The sequence below is a fragment of the Takifugu flavidus genome, chromosome 9 (genome assembly GCF_003711565.1).
Source record: "Takifugu flavidus isolate HTHZ2018 chromosome 9, ASM371156v2, whole genome shotgun sequence".
Classification (NCBI taxonomy): domain Eukaryota; kingdom Metazoa; phylum Chordata; class Actinopteri; order Tetraodontiformes; family Tetraodontidae; genus Takifugu; species Takifugu flavidus.
Window position 1 is genome coordinate 8347894 of NC_079528.1, and position 13450 is coordinate 8361343.

General features: G+C 51.7%; 1 long non-coding RNA gene across 1 annotated transcript; it reads left to right on the forward strand.

The window, feature by feature from the left end:
• Positions 1–5653: 5653 nt before the first annotated feature.
• LOC130531511 (uncharacterized) lies at positions 5654–13039 on the forward strand. Its single transcript, XR_008952114.1, has 4 exons — positions 5654–5798; positions 8369–8625; positions 9093–12372; positions 12908–13039. It is a non-coding gene; the product is annotated as an uncharacterized LOC130531511 (long non-coding RNA).
• The last annotated feature ends 411 nt before the right edge of the window (positions 13040–13450 follow it).

A 13450-nucleotide genomic window follows, 5' to 3' on the forward strand; every position in this document is an offset into this window, starting at 1 on the left:
GGGACTTTAATGAGACTTTACTGAGACTTTACTGGGACTTTAATGAGACTTTACTGAGACTTTACTGGGACTTTAATGAGACTTTACTGAGACTTTAATGAGACTTTACTGAGACTTTACTGGGACTTTATGAGACTTTACTGAGACTTTAATGAGACTTTACTGGGACTTTACCGGGACTTTACTGAGACTTTACTGGGACTTTACTGAGACTTTACTGGGACTCTAATGAGACTTTACTGGGACTTTACTGGGACTTTAATGAGACTTTACTGGGACTTTAATGAGACTTTACTGAGACTTTACTGAGACTTTACTGGGACTTTACTGCGACTTTACTGAGACTTTACTGCAACTTTACTGAGACTTTACTGGGACTTTACCGGGACTTTACTGAGACTTTACTGGGACTTTACTGGGACTTTAATGAGACTTTAATGAGACTTTACTGAGACTTCACTGGGACTTTACTGGGACTTTAATGAGACTTTACTGGGACTTTATGAGACTTTACTGGGACTTTAATGAGACTTACTGAGACTTTACTGGGACTTTAATGAGACTTTACTGAGACTTTAATGAGACTTTACCGAGACTTTACCGGGACTTTAATGAGACTTTACTGGGACTTTACTGGGACTTTAATGAGACTTTACTGGGACTTTACTGGGACTTTAGTGGGACTTTACCGAGACTTTTCTGAGACTTTACTGGGACTTTACTGGGACTTTACTGAGACTTTACTGGGACTTTATTTGGACTTTAATGAGACTTTACTGGGACTTTACTGGGACTTTATTTGGACTTTAATGAGACTTTACTGGGACTTACTGGGACTTTAATGAGACTTTACTACTATATTTAATCAATCATGTTCTTGTTCCTCTGTTGACCAGGGGTGGGATCTTCTGTACTGGTTCTCCATCCAACCTCCAACCAGCCAGACAAGAGCGTAAACCCATCATGTTACACCATCCACCAGTCTCACCGTCACACGCCTGACCAAGATCCTCCTCCAAAGGTTTTGAATTCTAAAAATGATCAAAATGGAGCGAAAAAAGAGAAAAAGAAAAGCCACAAAAACAGGTCATTTACAAAATAAAACAAAATATGAAATATGAAAGAAAAAGGGAACAACGACACCACTGATGTTGATTTGGTTTAAACTTTGAAAGCGTTTAGCGCTACTGCGGCCGTGTGTTAGCTTCTCGCACCCTTCTCTCCTCCGCCCTCCTCCCTCTCTCCTCCTCCTCCCTACCTCGCCTCCTAGCCTCCTACCCTCCTCGTGCACTTTTCCTCCTCCCTTTAATATCCGACCCCTTCAGCTCTGTCAGGGCTCTGAGCTCGGTGTCGCAGCTTCTTATCGATTATGATTATTTGAGCGTTAGCCGGGGGCGAACTAGGCGGGCACCCCAGTGAACCGAGGGACCCGGTTGCCGTGGAAACGCCAATACACCCCACAGGGCAGCAGGTCTGCCTGCGTGATGCCAATCGAAGCAGCAACCAGGTTTGGTGATCAGACGGCAAACTTTATTTTTCTTTCCTGTCGCTTTGCTTTGTTCTTGAGCTCTGTCAGACGGCGTTGCCATGGAAACAGCCGTGTCACCAGCTTTTTCAGAAATGTCAGATGGAGTTTGTAAAAGACGTGAATCAGATTTTATCACTTAATTTTATTATCGTTAACATTAAAACAAAACTTCTGAATTTCAGTTTGAAGTTTGACCAAAGTTTCTCTGAAGTTTTGTGATTTTTTTTTTCTGTTCAGAGATTTTTAAAGACCTAAAAGCTGAAATAAAGAGAAAAAGTAATTTATTCACAAAACAAGTCAAATATAAAACAGGCAGCTAAAAGTTTTCTGAGTTTACAAAGGTTGCCATGACGATGTCCCCAAACACAGACAGAACTCCGAACGTGAACTTTAAAACTGTGAGACTGTTAGCTGCATTGCTGGCTTCGCTAAGCTACGCAGCTATGCTAGTTTGGGGATCATAACGTCATTAACTGATGTGAAACATCATTTTCAGCCCTATTTTATTATAAATATGCTTAGAAAATTATGACATCGCTGATCTCCAAGTTCATCCAGGAACGAAGGTTTTGGGAATTGTTGGGAATTTTGGCAGAAAAAGACACATTCAGGCTGGAACCAATCAGCACAGGTGCAGTGAATGTGGGCGGGGCCAGCAACAGGACACAGGTGAACCACAGCAGTAACATCACAGTGAAGTTTTATTGAAGGTTTGAGATTTTCTGACCTGAAAAATGATTGAATTCAAACCCTGAACACATTAGCTCCCCTGAAGCTAAAGCTGCTAAAGCTACTCAGAGCAGCTACAATCATTCACAGTTCAAAACAATAAAAACAGTCGATGTAGCTTAGCGGAGACATTTGTAGCAGCTGTGAACACACCAGAGCTCTGCGGAGTTAAACAAGGCTGTTCCTACCCTGCTAATGTTAGCATTAGCATTGATTGGGCTGGGACAGGAATGTCACATGTTGGCGTTTGAAACTTTTATCACAGCTCTGTTGAAACACACATGTATCAAAATAAGACTTTCTTCTTTTTTTAGCATTAAAGCAGGATGGCGGCGCTCTTTAGCTGATTAGCGTTTTAATTGTTTGATAGGTGTGTTTGTCGGCAGCTTATCCCCTGGTGTTGAAAACACTGTGTGGGTCTTAATTAGACCTGGCTAATCACACACACACACACACACACACACACACACACCTGTTCCACAGTTTAAAGATGCCTCCGTTAGCCTCCTTCCTGTCGTATCTGTTAGCAGTAGTATCCAGCACTACCAGTGTTGTTTAAAAGTATTGATTTTTCTATTGACGGGTCAGTAGGAGATGGAAACAATCACCCCCCGCTACATTTACCGTCTGTGACGGACAGACTGGTATCGACCTGGAGACGTAACGAGAAAACAGGCGCGTTAGCGCGCGTTGTTTCACCTGGGGTGTCTGAAGAGAACGACAAATATGATTCTGTCTCTAGTTTTAAACTGACAGACTGATACCGCAGCTAGCTAAAAGGCTGATACGGCAGCTAGCTAAAAGGCTGATATGGCAGCTAGCTAAAAGGCTGATATGGCAGCTAGCTAACGAGAGCAGAGAGGAGACGCGGCGAAGCTAAATCTGTCCTTCAGGTTGTATTTGCTGGTTTTTGAAGTGTTAAACAGAAAAACAAAATTGCAAAAACAAAATCTAGCAACGTTCATCCAAGTAGGGACCCGTGTCCTCTGTTGCCACGGCAACTGGGCCATTTCACTCTTTCATGTAAATTGGCTCTTTTTGTATTTTGTGACTTTTAGCTCCTGTTTTATTTTCCGATTTTCTGGTTTTCATTGGTTTTTGGGTGGGTTTTGTTGTGGTTCCGCTCATCGCGCCGACATCGCGAGCGTCGCCCCGATGATGCTGCTGACGCGAACGCAGCTGAAGTCTCCGTATCGTATCGTATCGTATCGTATCGTATCGTATCGTATCGTATCGTGCGGCTAACGCTGCCTTTGAGGGCTGATGCGGGTTTTTGGTTGAAAACACAAAAAGAGCTTTGAATTCCTGCGCTGGCGAAAAACCAGAAGAGTCAACGACACTTTAATAAGCGCTCGCTTCCTCATCACCTCCAAACATTAAACTTTTAAACACGAGGACGCAGGGTTATAATTTAAGAGTTAGGAGGGTTATAATTTCGTTCTTTTTACTCCCGTTAAACTGTCGATGTGGCGACTTTACTCCAGCTAGCTCACGTCTATCCTGCCGTTAGCTAACATGATGTTGGTGATGAGGCCATCTGACGGGGGTCAGCCGCCTGGTTCGGTCAGCCGGACCGCGGCGGGTCGCCGCCCCGCCCCGATGAGCGCGGCGGCGAGCTCGCCATCTGCCCATCAGATAACAGTCAAAGGAAGCGGCGTCAACAAAGAGTCTGATAGCGGCTCCTGTTGCCGTCTCGGTGTTAAAGTCTTTTCCTCTTTGTCAGCCTGTCAGACTGTGGCAGGTACCAGCCTCCCAATCGCCACTTCCTGTCAGCAGACAGGGTGAGGACAAAGGGCCACAGCTCAGCCCGGGGGGGCGGCGGCGTGCAGAGGAGTCCAAGTGTCAGAGGAGTCGACCTCGACTGGAATAAACCACTGATGAAGAGAAACCCACAAACTTCAGGGGACCAATCAGATTCTCCTAAAACCCTGATTTTCCTCCTACCATCAGCAGGGAGGCCCCGCCCCCACATCCGCAGGGAGGCCCCACCCCCACATCAGCAGGGAGGCCCCGCCCCCACTTCAGCAGGGTCCTGCTCCGGGTTTCCTCCTGTTAGGTGACTATCGGGACCGCATTAAAAGTGTGACGCTAGCTGGTGGAGCTATTTACAGCTGTTTGTCTTCTTTTTGATCTCTTTCCGTCTCCAACACAAGTGGGCGGAGCCTGGACCGAAGTGATGGCTGATGGGAGATTACGCAGAACCTTCGGTCCCGGTACCTCCTGTGCGCACTCACGCCAGGCGCGCTGGTCAGGAGGGAGAGAGCGCCGCAGCTTTAGCACCACTAGCTTTAGCGCCGCAGCTTTAGCACCACTAGCTTTAGCGCCTCTAGCATTAGCACCACTAGCTTTAGCGTTAGCTGCGGCTTTCTCGGTTCCTGTGGTTTCCCTCAGGACTGAAGCGGGAATGAAAGACGCAGTTTTATTCAAGCTTTTGTGGCACTTTCAATCTTTCATATTTTGGCCGGAGGAGCGTTCTCGGGAAGGCCGCCGCCGCCGCCGCCGCCGCCGCTGCCGCTGGACAGGCAACACAAAGAGGAATCTTTCCTCTTCATCCGCCTCGACCTCGCTCCCTGGGGGGGTGAGATGACCATCGATCGGTGGTCCGACAAACACAAAGAGCCATGAGCGAAAACGCCGCCTGTCAATTACCCGGAGCCCTCCGCGTCTCTGCTTCGTCCCACGTGCCCCGAATGCAACACGCCACGAGGCCGCGCGCGAAGAAACATCTTTAAAGTTGGAGGAGATGATTAATTTCACAGCTCGGAGAAGTTTGCCACCCACGCCTCCCTCGGGAATCTACTCCTGGACCTGATGGCGTCCTCCTTCCATCACCAGGAGATCACATGCATGACCCCCCCCACACACACACACACACACACACACACACACACACCGGGCGGCTCGAGGGCTCCCTGGTGGATCTGCCAATTAGCCTCGGCCCCGGAGAAGTGGAGGACGGCTGGCGGAGCAGCGGCGCCGCGTCCCCAGAGCTTCCTTTAGATGGGCGACCGCCAAAGACGGGTCAGAACCGAGGGCGGGGGGGCGGGGGGGGGGGGGGGGGAGATAATAGATGACGGATTTAGGATTTAATTGAAGCTTCGTCTGTCTCATTGGGAATCTGCGTTTTCCAGTCTGCCCGTTTTTCCATTTTTCTTCCCAAATTCGTGACTTCCAGACGGGAGAAGTTTCCTTTGAGAAACTCCTGATGAGAAACCGGCGAATTCCAATCAAAATTAGGAGCGGCGAGATTAGCGGCAGCAGCCAGCTGGCGGGGGCAGATACCGCCGCTCCGGACCGCCACGCCGGGTAAACACCCGCCAGGGCGGCGTGATTTATGGAGCGCGTCGGCGGGGGGACGGACGGCGGCCTGAAGAGAGAGGAAACAGTGTTTGAACATCTCGTGCTTCTCTGTCACCCGGCGCCGGCGTGGCCACGCCAGCTCGGACCGGCGGTAAATCAGCGGGACGGCGTTTGGCGAGCGGAGCGGCGTCTTTGTGTCTCCTCAGCAGCGGCGATTCATCATCGCTCCTCAACACTGGAGGTAATTTATGGCTCCAATCCACGGCCTTTATCACCAGCCGGGGAAACACGCCGCGACACCTGAGCGCCGCCGTCACATTGTCCCTCTCTTTGATGGCGCCGCCCCCCCGCCGGCCCTGGATGGGGTCACTAATGAGCTGCGGGGGGGTTGTAAATGGAGCGTTAGCGTGTCCGCCTTCATGATCATCGCCGACATTAAACATGAAAGTCAGGCGCCGTCAAGGGCGGCGGCTTTGATGTTCACCTTGAGTCATTAATTTCTGTCCGCAGTCGGAGGGAAAAACATCAAAGGGACAGATGAGCGCGTGCGTCCGTCCTTTAACATCTAAAATCTGAATAAAAGGACGGAGCGGAGAATCCAGATCAAAGAGTTTGATTGATGGAACGGTCGATCGATTAGCTATTAGCTATTAGCACCTCAGCGCTGACATCACGTGTTCTCATGGCAGTTAACGCGTCGCCCGATGCATTCTGGGTAAAACCGGGTCAGCTGACCATAGCTGACCTGCTCCCGTCAGTCCTCGCCGCTCAGTATTGATCAGCTGACGGGGGGGGGGGCAGATTTATGCCGCCTTTAACCACGGAGAACGAGTGGCGCGGTCCGCCGGGCTCGCCATCAATCCTCGCCCTCCTCGGACGATGAACGTGTGAGCAGATAAACATGTCGGGCGCGAGCACCTTTACACCTTGCACCGCCGCGCTCCCATTGGACATCGGATTTCCTATAAGGGCGGATTTATGGATGATGTCAGCGGATCTCCAGCGAGCTCGGATTCTCATCTGAGGCTCCTGTTTTCGGAACGTTTACGTGGCGGCGCCGTAACGGCTGCTTTCATCTTTGATTATGACGACCGCGCGGAGGCTCCGCCCCCGTTCGAGTTTGCTGATATTCCCAATTTCAGCCCGTTTCAGGATCAAAGTTCCTTCAGAACTCAAAACTTTCCAATCCAAAAATGTATAGGAACATTTTCCTCCGCTCTCCGACATTCTCCGCTAACTTCTCCGCTAGGTTGCCTCATACATTGCCCCCCCCCCTGCTCGTAGCTCGTAGCACTGGCTCCGCCCATTTTAAGGGCCAGCGGCAGCGGAGGCGACGGCGGAATGTTGAGGAACTCTGCCTCTTCCAGGCCCGTTTCTGAGGGAACGGGAAGTGAAGTGCTAGCACTCGAGGCTAGCACTTGAGGCTAGCACTCGAGGCTAGCACTCGAGGCTAGCGTGGGTTGGCAGCAGATGTGATTCTGCGCGTGGGAACGCGGTTAGCGACCGTTTTTTAGCAGGAAGCGGCGGCGCTTCTGTTGTCGCCCACACTCGAGCGCTGGAGAAGCTTCCTGCTGGGAACCCGAGAGCCCCGTTTACCCAGAATGCCGTGCAGCCGCCAAGGTGCCAGAACAGCCCCAGTCTTGCATCAGGTCCCATCGACGCTGTTCCCATCTGGAATTCCCAGAGTGGAGGAGGACTTCTGAGCCGGATCTGGAGCTGGGAAGTGTGGGCAGAGACCAGAGCCGGTGGTGGGAGGCGGATCCGCTGCCTGGAAATGGCGCCGTTTCAAAGGTCGCTAATCCGTTTAGGTTCGTGTCGCTTGTTTTTGTGCGCTGGATCGATCCAAAGCTGCTTTTCCTGGGGCCTTTTCAGCGCCGCCGGAGGGAGAGACCCAATCTAATACAGCGCTCCGGCAATATTCCACGAAGCAATATCGCCATCGGATCACATCCGAAGGGGAATATTTGCCCGTTCCCCCCCCCCCCACTTGAAGTGCTGGCGCTGGTGGCTCGTCCCAAAGTGTCCTGGGGGGGCAATAGCTTCTTTGCACCATCTGTCACATAATTTGATTAATTAGCCGTAGTCGCGCTGCTGCCCCCTGTGGCGGGAGCGGGGTCGGCACCCGTCCATCCCTCATCCTCCGTCTGTCGCGCACGACGGACTTCAGAGGGGGGGGGGCACGTTCGTGGATGTCTGATCAAACCCCAAACACGCCTTAGCTAGCATGCTAACTAGCGCAGACAGGCGGGGATCTGCGTGAGGTTTCCGGGAAGCGTGGTGGTTTTCCTGCCACGTTTCCCCCGTTTACGGATGAATTCGCCGGAAAACTTGGCAGCCGGATGTGAAACAAACCCCAGCGGCGCGATGGGAACGGCGGGGGGGGGGGGGGGGGGACGCCGGCCTTGTCGTTCCGGCATGTTTGGAGGCTCTTCTGGCGTTGGAACGGCGTTCCGGATGAGCGAGCGGCTCCTCACATCCCAGCTCCACCTGCAACAGGTTCATCGCCCAGCCGCGTCCCCCCCCCCTCTCTGCGACATGTTTTTTTTTTTTGTGGGTCGTTGCAGCATCGTTAGGAACAGTCGCCCGCCCCCCCCCCCCCACACACACACACACATACACACACACACTCACACACACACGTCTTTATTTACCATGTTGGACGGTAATCCTGTTAATGAAAAATGAGCTGGTTTTCACAGCCGCTGGTGTGTGTGTGTGTGTGTGTGTGTGTGTGTGTGTGTGTGTGTTGGTTCCCGCTCTGCCAGTAAATTTAATCACTAACTATTCCTTTTTTTCCCTTTCCGGCGCCAGGCGGCGAGGGCCAGTCGGCCTACTCCAATATGTGCGGCGTTTCCGTGCCAGGCCTGATTGAGCGGCGCGGCGAGCGGAGGACGGCGCTGGCAGGCGGCGGGCGAGCGAGGGGGCGTCGGCTTTGTTTCCTGCACAGCTCATCCAGCAACATGGAAACATGGAACACTGGAGGACGACGAGACGCGGCACCCCTGCAGAACACGCCGCAGCCCCAGAAACGCTCGCAACCGGGCGGACGCGGCGCCGACGGCGTTCCGGTGCGTTTGAAACGTCCCAGCAAAGGTTTCCAAACGGGTTCGAACTTTTATTGATCCTCGTTCATCAAACGCGAACCTACGGAGGCCCAGAGCGACCCCGTGTGTGTGTGTGTGTGTGTGTGTGTGTGTGTGTGTGGTGTGTGTGTGTGTGTGTGTGTGTGTGTTTAATGATCTCGTTTTCTACAGCCACGACCAGAAATCGTCGTAATTATCCCTCAAAAACAAACGTTTCTGTTACACAAAGAAATAAATGAATGCGTCGTCAAGAAAATATGAAACAAACAAATGAGCGAAACCTGGAAAATGTTGGCGCAAACCTGCTTTTATTGAAGCAATTGTAGACGTGTGAGGCGTTCGGGGGCCGTCAGACATTTGTGTGACGGCCCCGCAGAGCTGAGATGTCCTCACAAGAGGGGTGAAACTGCGTCAGCATTAGAAGAATAAATTAGGTCGTGTGTTTTTTACAGGAACGTTAACGTGGTCACGGGAGAACGAGGAGCTTCTGTCTGACATGGAAAGTCCTCGCGAGCCTTCTGAGGCGCCTCCGCGGCTAATTAGACCTTCGCCTTTCATGTTTTAATTACATCTTGTCCTTTATCGAGCTCAGCCCGCCCGGATTTCATGTTTTCTACTTATAAAAACTGGAGCAGTCGACGCTGCCGCCGCGCCAGGTCGGAGGCGCCATTCAATAGTGGACGGGAAGAACACAGATGAGGCGTTTTTACACGTTAGCATCACAAGCTAACGCCGCCAGCGTCCGCGCTGAGTCTCCAACATTTGAAGCGTTTGTTTCTCCTGGTTGCATCAGTCGGAAACATGAATAATTGTTGTTAGGATTGTCAAAACCTGGCAAATGTGTGTGTGTGTGTGTGTGTGTGTTTCATTTATTTAGTAAAACTTACGGATGTTCCCTGAAGGCATCACGGCAGTTTCAGGCTGATCATTTCTATTTCCTTCATCTTTTCTCTCACCTGAACGCCACACGAACGCACCGGGGGGGTTTTCCACGTCGCCGTCTGATGTTTAATTCATGGCGGGTCTTCGCCGCCGTCGTGCTGGTGGCGTGGCGGTCACGGCGCTCTGACGGCTACGGAGTGGCGAGCGACTGGACGTCTCGTTTCCTGACCGATAAGCTCGGTGAGGAGGTGCGAGCGGCGTCGGCCTCCAGCCGTCACTTCCCATCCTCCCGTTAATTCTCCCTCCTCTTATCTCTCTCCCCCCATTTGTCCTCCCGCGTTTCCTCCACTCCTTCTTTCATCCAGCGCTTTTCTCCCGTTTCCTGTCGAGCCGGAGGCCTTGTTGCCGTCTACGTCTTTTATCCACGACGTTCCCTCCCTGCTAATTTCTGTTCCACTCCAGCTGAATCGGGCTGTCGACGCGCATGCTAACACGTTAGCTCAGCTATACCCCGGCTTTAGACGTCGGGCTAAAGAGGTCAAACCGTTGAACCGGGAGAAAACCTCCGACCGGCTCCGCCTCTTTACTCCTTTGTTGCTAGCTCGTTAGCTTGCTTTTGAGGCTCGCTGTGCTCTGTGACGTCGCGGTCGGATCGGAACTAACATCCGACCGACCGCCGGCTGGCTTCAGCGTTCCTGAAACACTGGTGTTGTGATGCTGCCTCGTTCCCCGGAGCGTTCCGCCATCATTCCCGGGGGTCGATTCATCCGGCAGACCGGGAGCAGAAGGAAGACTCAGGCCGATGCGTAATAACCACGTATCAAAGGTCGGATTCACGTCGCTCGGAGAACATCGACCGCTGCGTCAGCCGAATTAAAACGAACACGTCGTTGTCATTTATCCCGATGGATCGACGTCCAAAGAATCCGGATCGTTGGAGGAGCCACCAAGGAAGCAGGTTTGTGATTTTAGACGTCTGCTTCTGGTGGGCGGAGCCTCTTCGTTATGCTACAGGAACATTTTTAAAAGCTTTTTATTGATAATTAATCCGTTATTCTTCCCGACTGACCGTTTTAACCGCATGAATGAGAAGCTAATTGCTAATTATGCTAATTCCTTCCTTGATGTCACACCTGTTTTTTTCTGCCACAGTTTCCGATTCGGACGTGCGTGACATATTTGTGGGCGTGGCCACGGGCAGGTGGCTAACGGCTACATTCTTCGCTTCATGAACTGCGTCAAAGCGACTCGATATTTCCGATGACGTGAAACTCGCTCGCGTAGAAAATTCCGCTTTCACGTGTTGGACATTTACGTGTTCTAAAGTTTTGTAAATTATTTGTTGTTTTTTCCCTTTTTCTCTGGAGTTTCTCTCGTTCTTCCTCCAGGGGAAACTTCCAGTACCGTGATGCATTTAGGGACAATCACGCGAAAACGCCACACGTCTGACCTTTGACCCCTGACCGCCGACCTGTGCGGGGTCATTCTGTAATAAACCGTCGGCAAGTTGTTCTGAATCCCCGCGTGGAGGTCCAGGGGTCAGCTGGGAGCCCACGTTCTCCTGGTTCATGGTTCTGTTCTTCAAAGAAGAGAGCACGAGGTGAAGGAGGGATCAAAGGAGGTGAAGGAGAGATCAAAGGAGGCGAAGGAGAGATCAAAGGAGGTGAAGGAGGGAACAAAGGAGGTGTAGGAGGGAACAAAGGAGGTGTGGAGGGAACAAAGGAGGTGTGGAGGGAACAAAGGAGGTGAAGGAGGGAACAAAGGAGGTGTGGAGGGATGAGTGTTTCCTTCATCAGGGTTCCTCCTCTCGCTCTTCACCTCCATCCTGCAATCAAAGCTTTTCCCTCCTTCTCATCTTTTCCGTCATGTGAAAACGAGGTGATGGGATTGTGTTCAGCCGGAGGCGAGACGTCTTCCTGCCTCACAACCAAACGGCTCCGTCGTCTAATGGGAGCGTTCAGAAGGAGCGGAGCCGCTTTTGTGGGGCGTTTAGGGCCCCGTCAGGAGCGGCGGGAATCTGGAAGCTTCCTGGTTCGGATGCTTTCATGTCTGGTGGTGGAGTCCACAATCAAAGAGAAGAAAGACGGGACATTAAAGGAACCAAAATGAGCTCAAAGTTAAACTGGGAGGGAACGGTTCCCTGTTGGCGCCTCCATCTCCCGCCTCTCTGTGCAGAAACGCCGGCGCCTCCACGCTTCCTCGCCACGTCCTCCCACTCGCGCCGCCGTTTGGTTTTTCCATTTCTCCCCACCTGAACGCGCCCGGCGCCTCTTCGCCTCCGTGCCGCCGCTACACGCTACAGTAGCTCAGGTCAAGTGCAGCTGCAGCAGATAACAGCGGATTACACGGCGGAGTCATGGAGCCGCGGCGTGAGGGCGGAGCTTTAACTGAATGTCAGCGGGGAGCTTTAATGGAGGCCGCCGCGGGTCGATGGAAGGCGAGGAAGCCGAGCGGAAGGTCACCGATTTCCCGAGTCAAGTCCAGATGTTTGTGAGGTTAACTCGCCGAGGAAGAAGAGAGGGAGACGCTCCGCCGTAGACCCCCCGGCTGATAATCCTCTGAAAGCTGTTTGCTAGCGAGGATTAGCGCCGGCGAGAACGCGGCTCAGAGACGCTCCGAGAAATGGAATACAGGTGTTTGTCATCCTGTGGAGTCACGGCGGAGCGGCCCGGGATGAACCCTGGACCCGGAACAGTGAGGAGTTCCACACAAACACACGGCTGGAGCGCTGCTGGTCACCGTTAGCCGCTAGCGCAGCACGCCCGCTCAGTCAGGACTCTACCAGATCCTGATTCCGACGTCCTCTGAAGAGTCACGCTAGGTTACAGCCGAAGCGGCGAAGCTAATCAGGTTAGCGACAATAATCACAGCGTGTGAGTCAGAGGAGGTTAGCGGTGGATGTAAATGCTAAAGAGGTTTAACCAGTGTAGTTTACGCTAGGACAACACGGCATCAGATAGAGACATCATTTATATAAAGGTGTTAGCATGTCGAGCTATTGCTATAGGGCACACAGAGCTTTGACAGCAGCGAGCTAACTGTTAGCAGCGTCAGACCTTTTTCCTCCAACTACATTTACACAACTCTCTCTTAGAAGTGTAAAGTTTCCACTTTAACGTACATAAATTGCAGCTGGGATGTCACGTTTTAGCACGTTAGCACGTTAGCATGCGTTACCACCTGATCACTGGTTGATTAGGAGCGAGATCTTCACAAAAACATATCTGGAGGTCCCCCGTGAGGACCCCGTCATCAGTGCCGGTGGATCACATGACCCGAATGATGTCACATGACCCGAATGATGTCACATGACCCGAATGATGTCACATGACGCTTTTATGGGCGTTAATGAGTTCCTGTAATAATGGTTGTGCTGGTTTGGCAGAACTGCGGAATGCTGGGAACTCTGTTATCTCCTGAGCAGCTGATGATGAGGATGATGATGAAGATGATGAGGAGGAGGAGGATGAAGATGATGATGGTGATGAAGATGGTGGTGATGATGAAGATGATGAGGAGGAGGAGGATGATGATGGTGATGAAGATGGTGGTGATGATGAAGATGATGAGGAGGAGGATGAAGATGATGACGATGGTGATGGTGGTGATGATGATGATGATGATGATGATGATGATGAGGAGGATGATGATGATGATGAAGATGATGCAGGTCCTGATCCAGCAGAAAAGACGTTGTTCATCGGATAAAAATAAACGTCCTTGTTCAGGGATTATTTTCTGTAACTCTGCTATTTGTTGTGGGCTGCAGCTGGTGTGTGTGTGTGTGTGTGTGTGTGTGTGCGTGCGTGTGTGTGTGTGCGCGTGTGTGTGCGCGTGTGTGTGTGTGTGTGTGTGTGTGTGTGCTCCCCAGGGTTACCTTTGTAATGCATGGCTGTGCTCACCTGTTCAACACGGGAGCCGCGTCGCC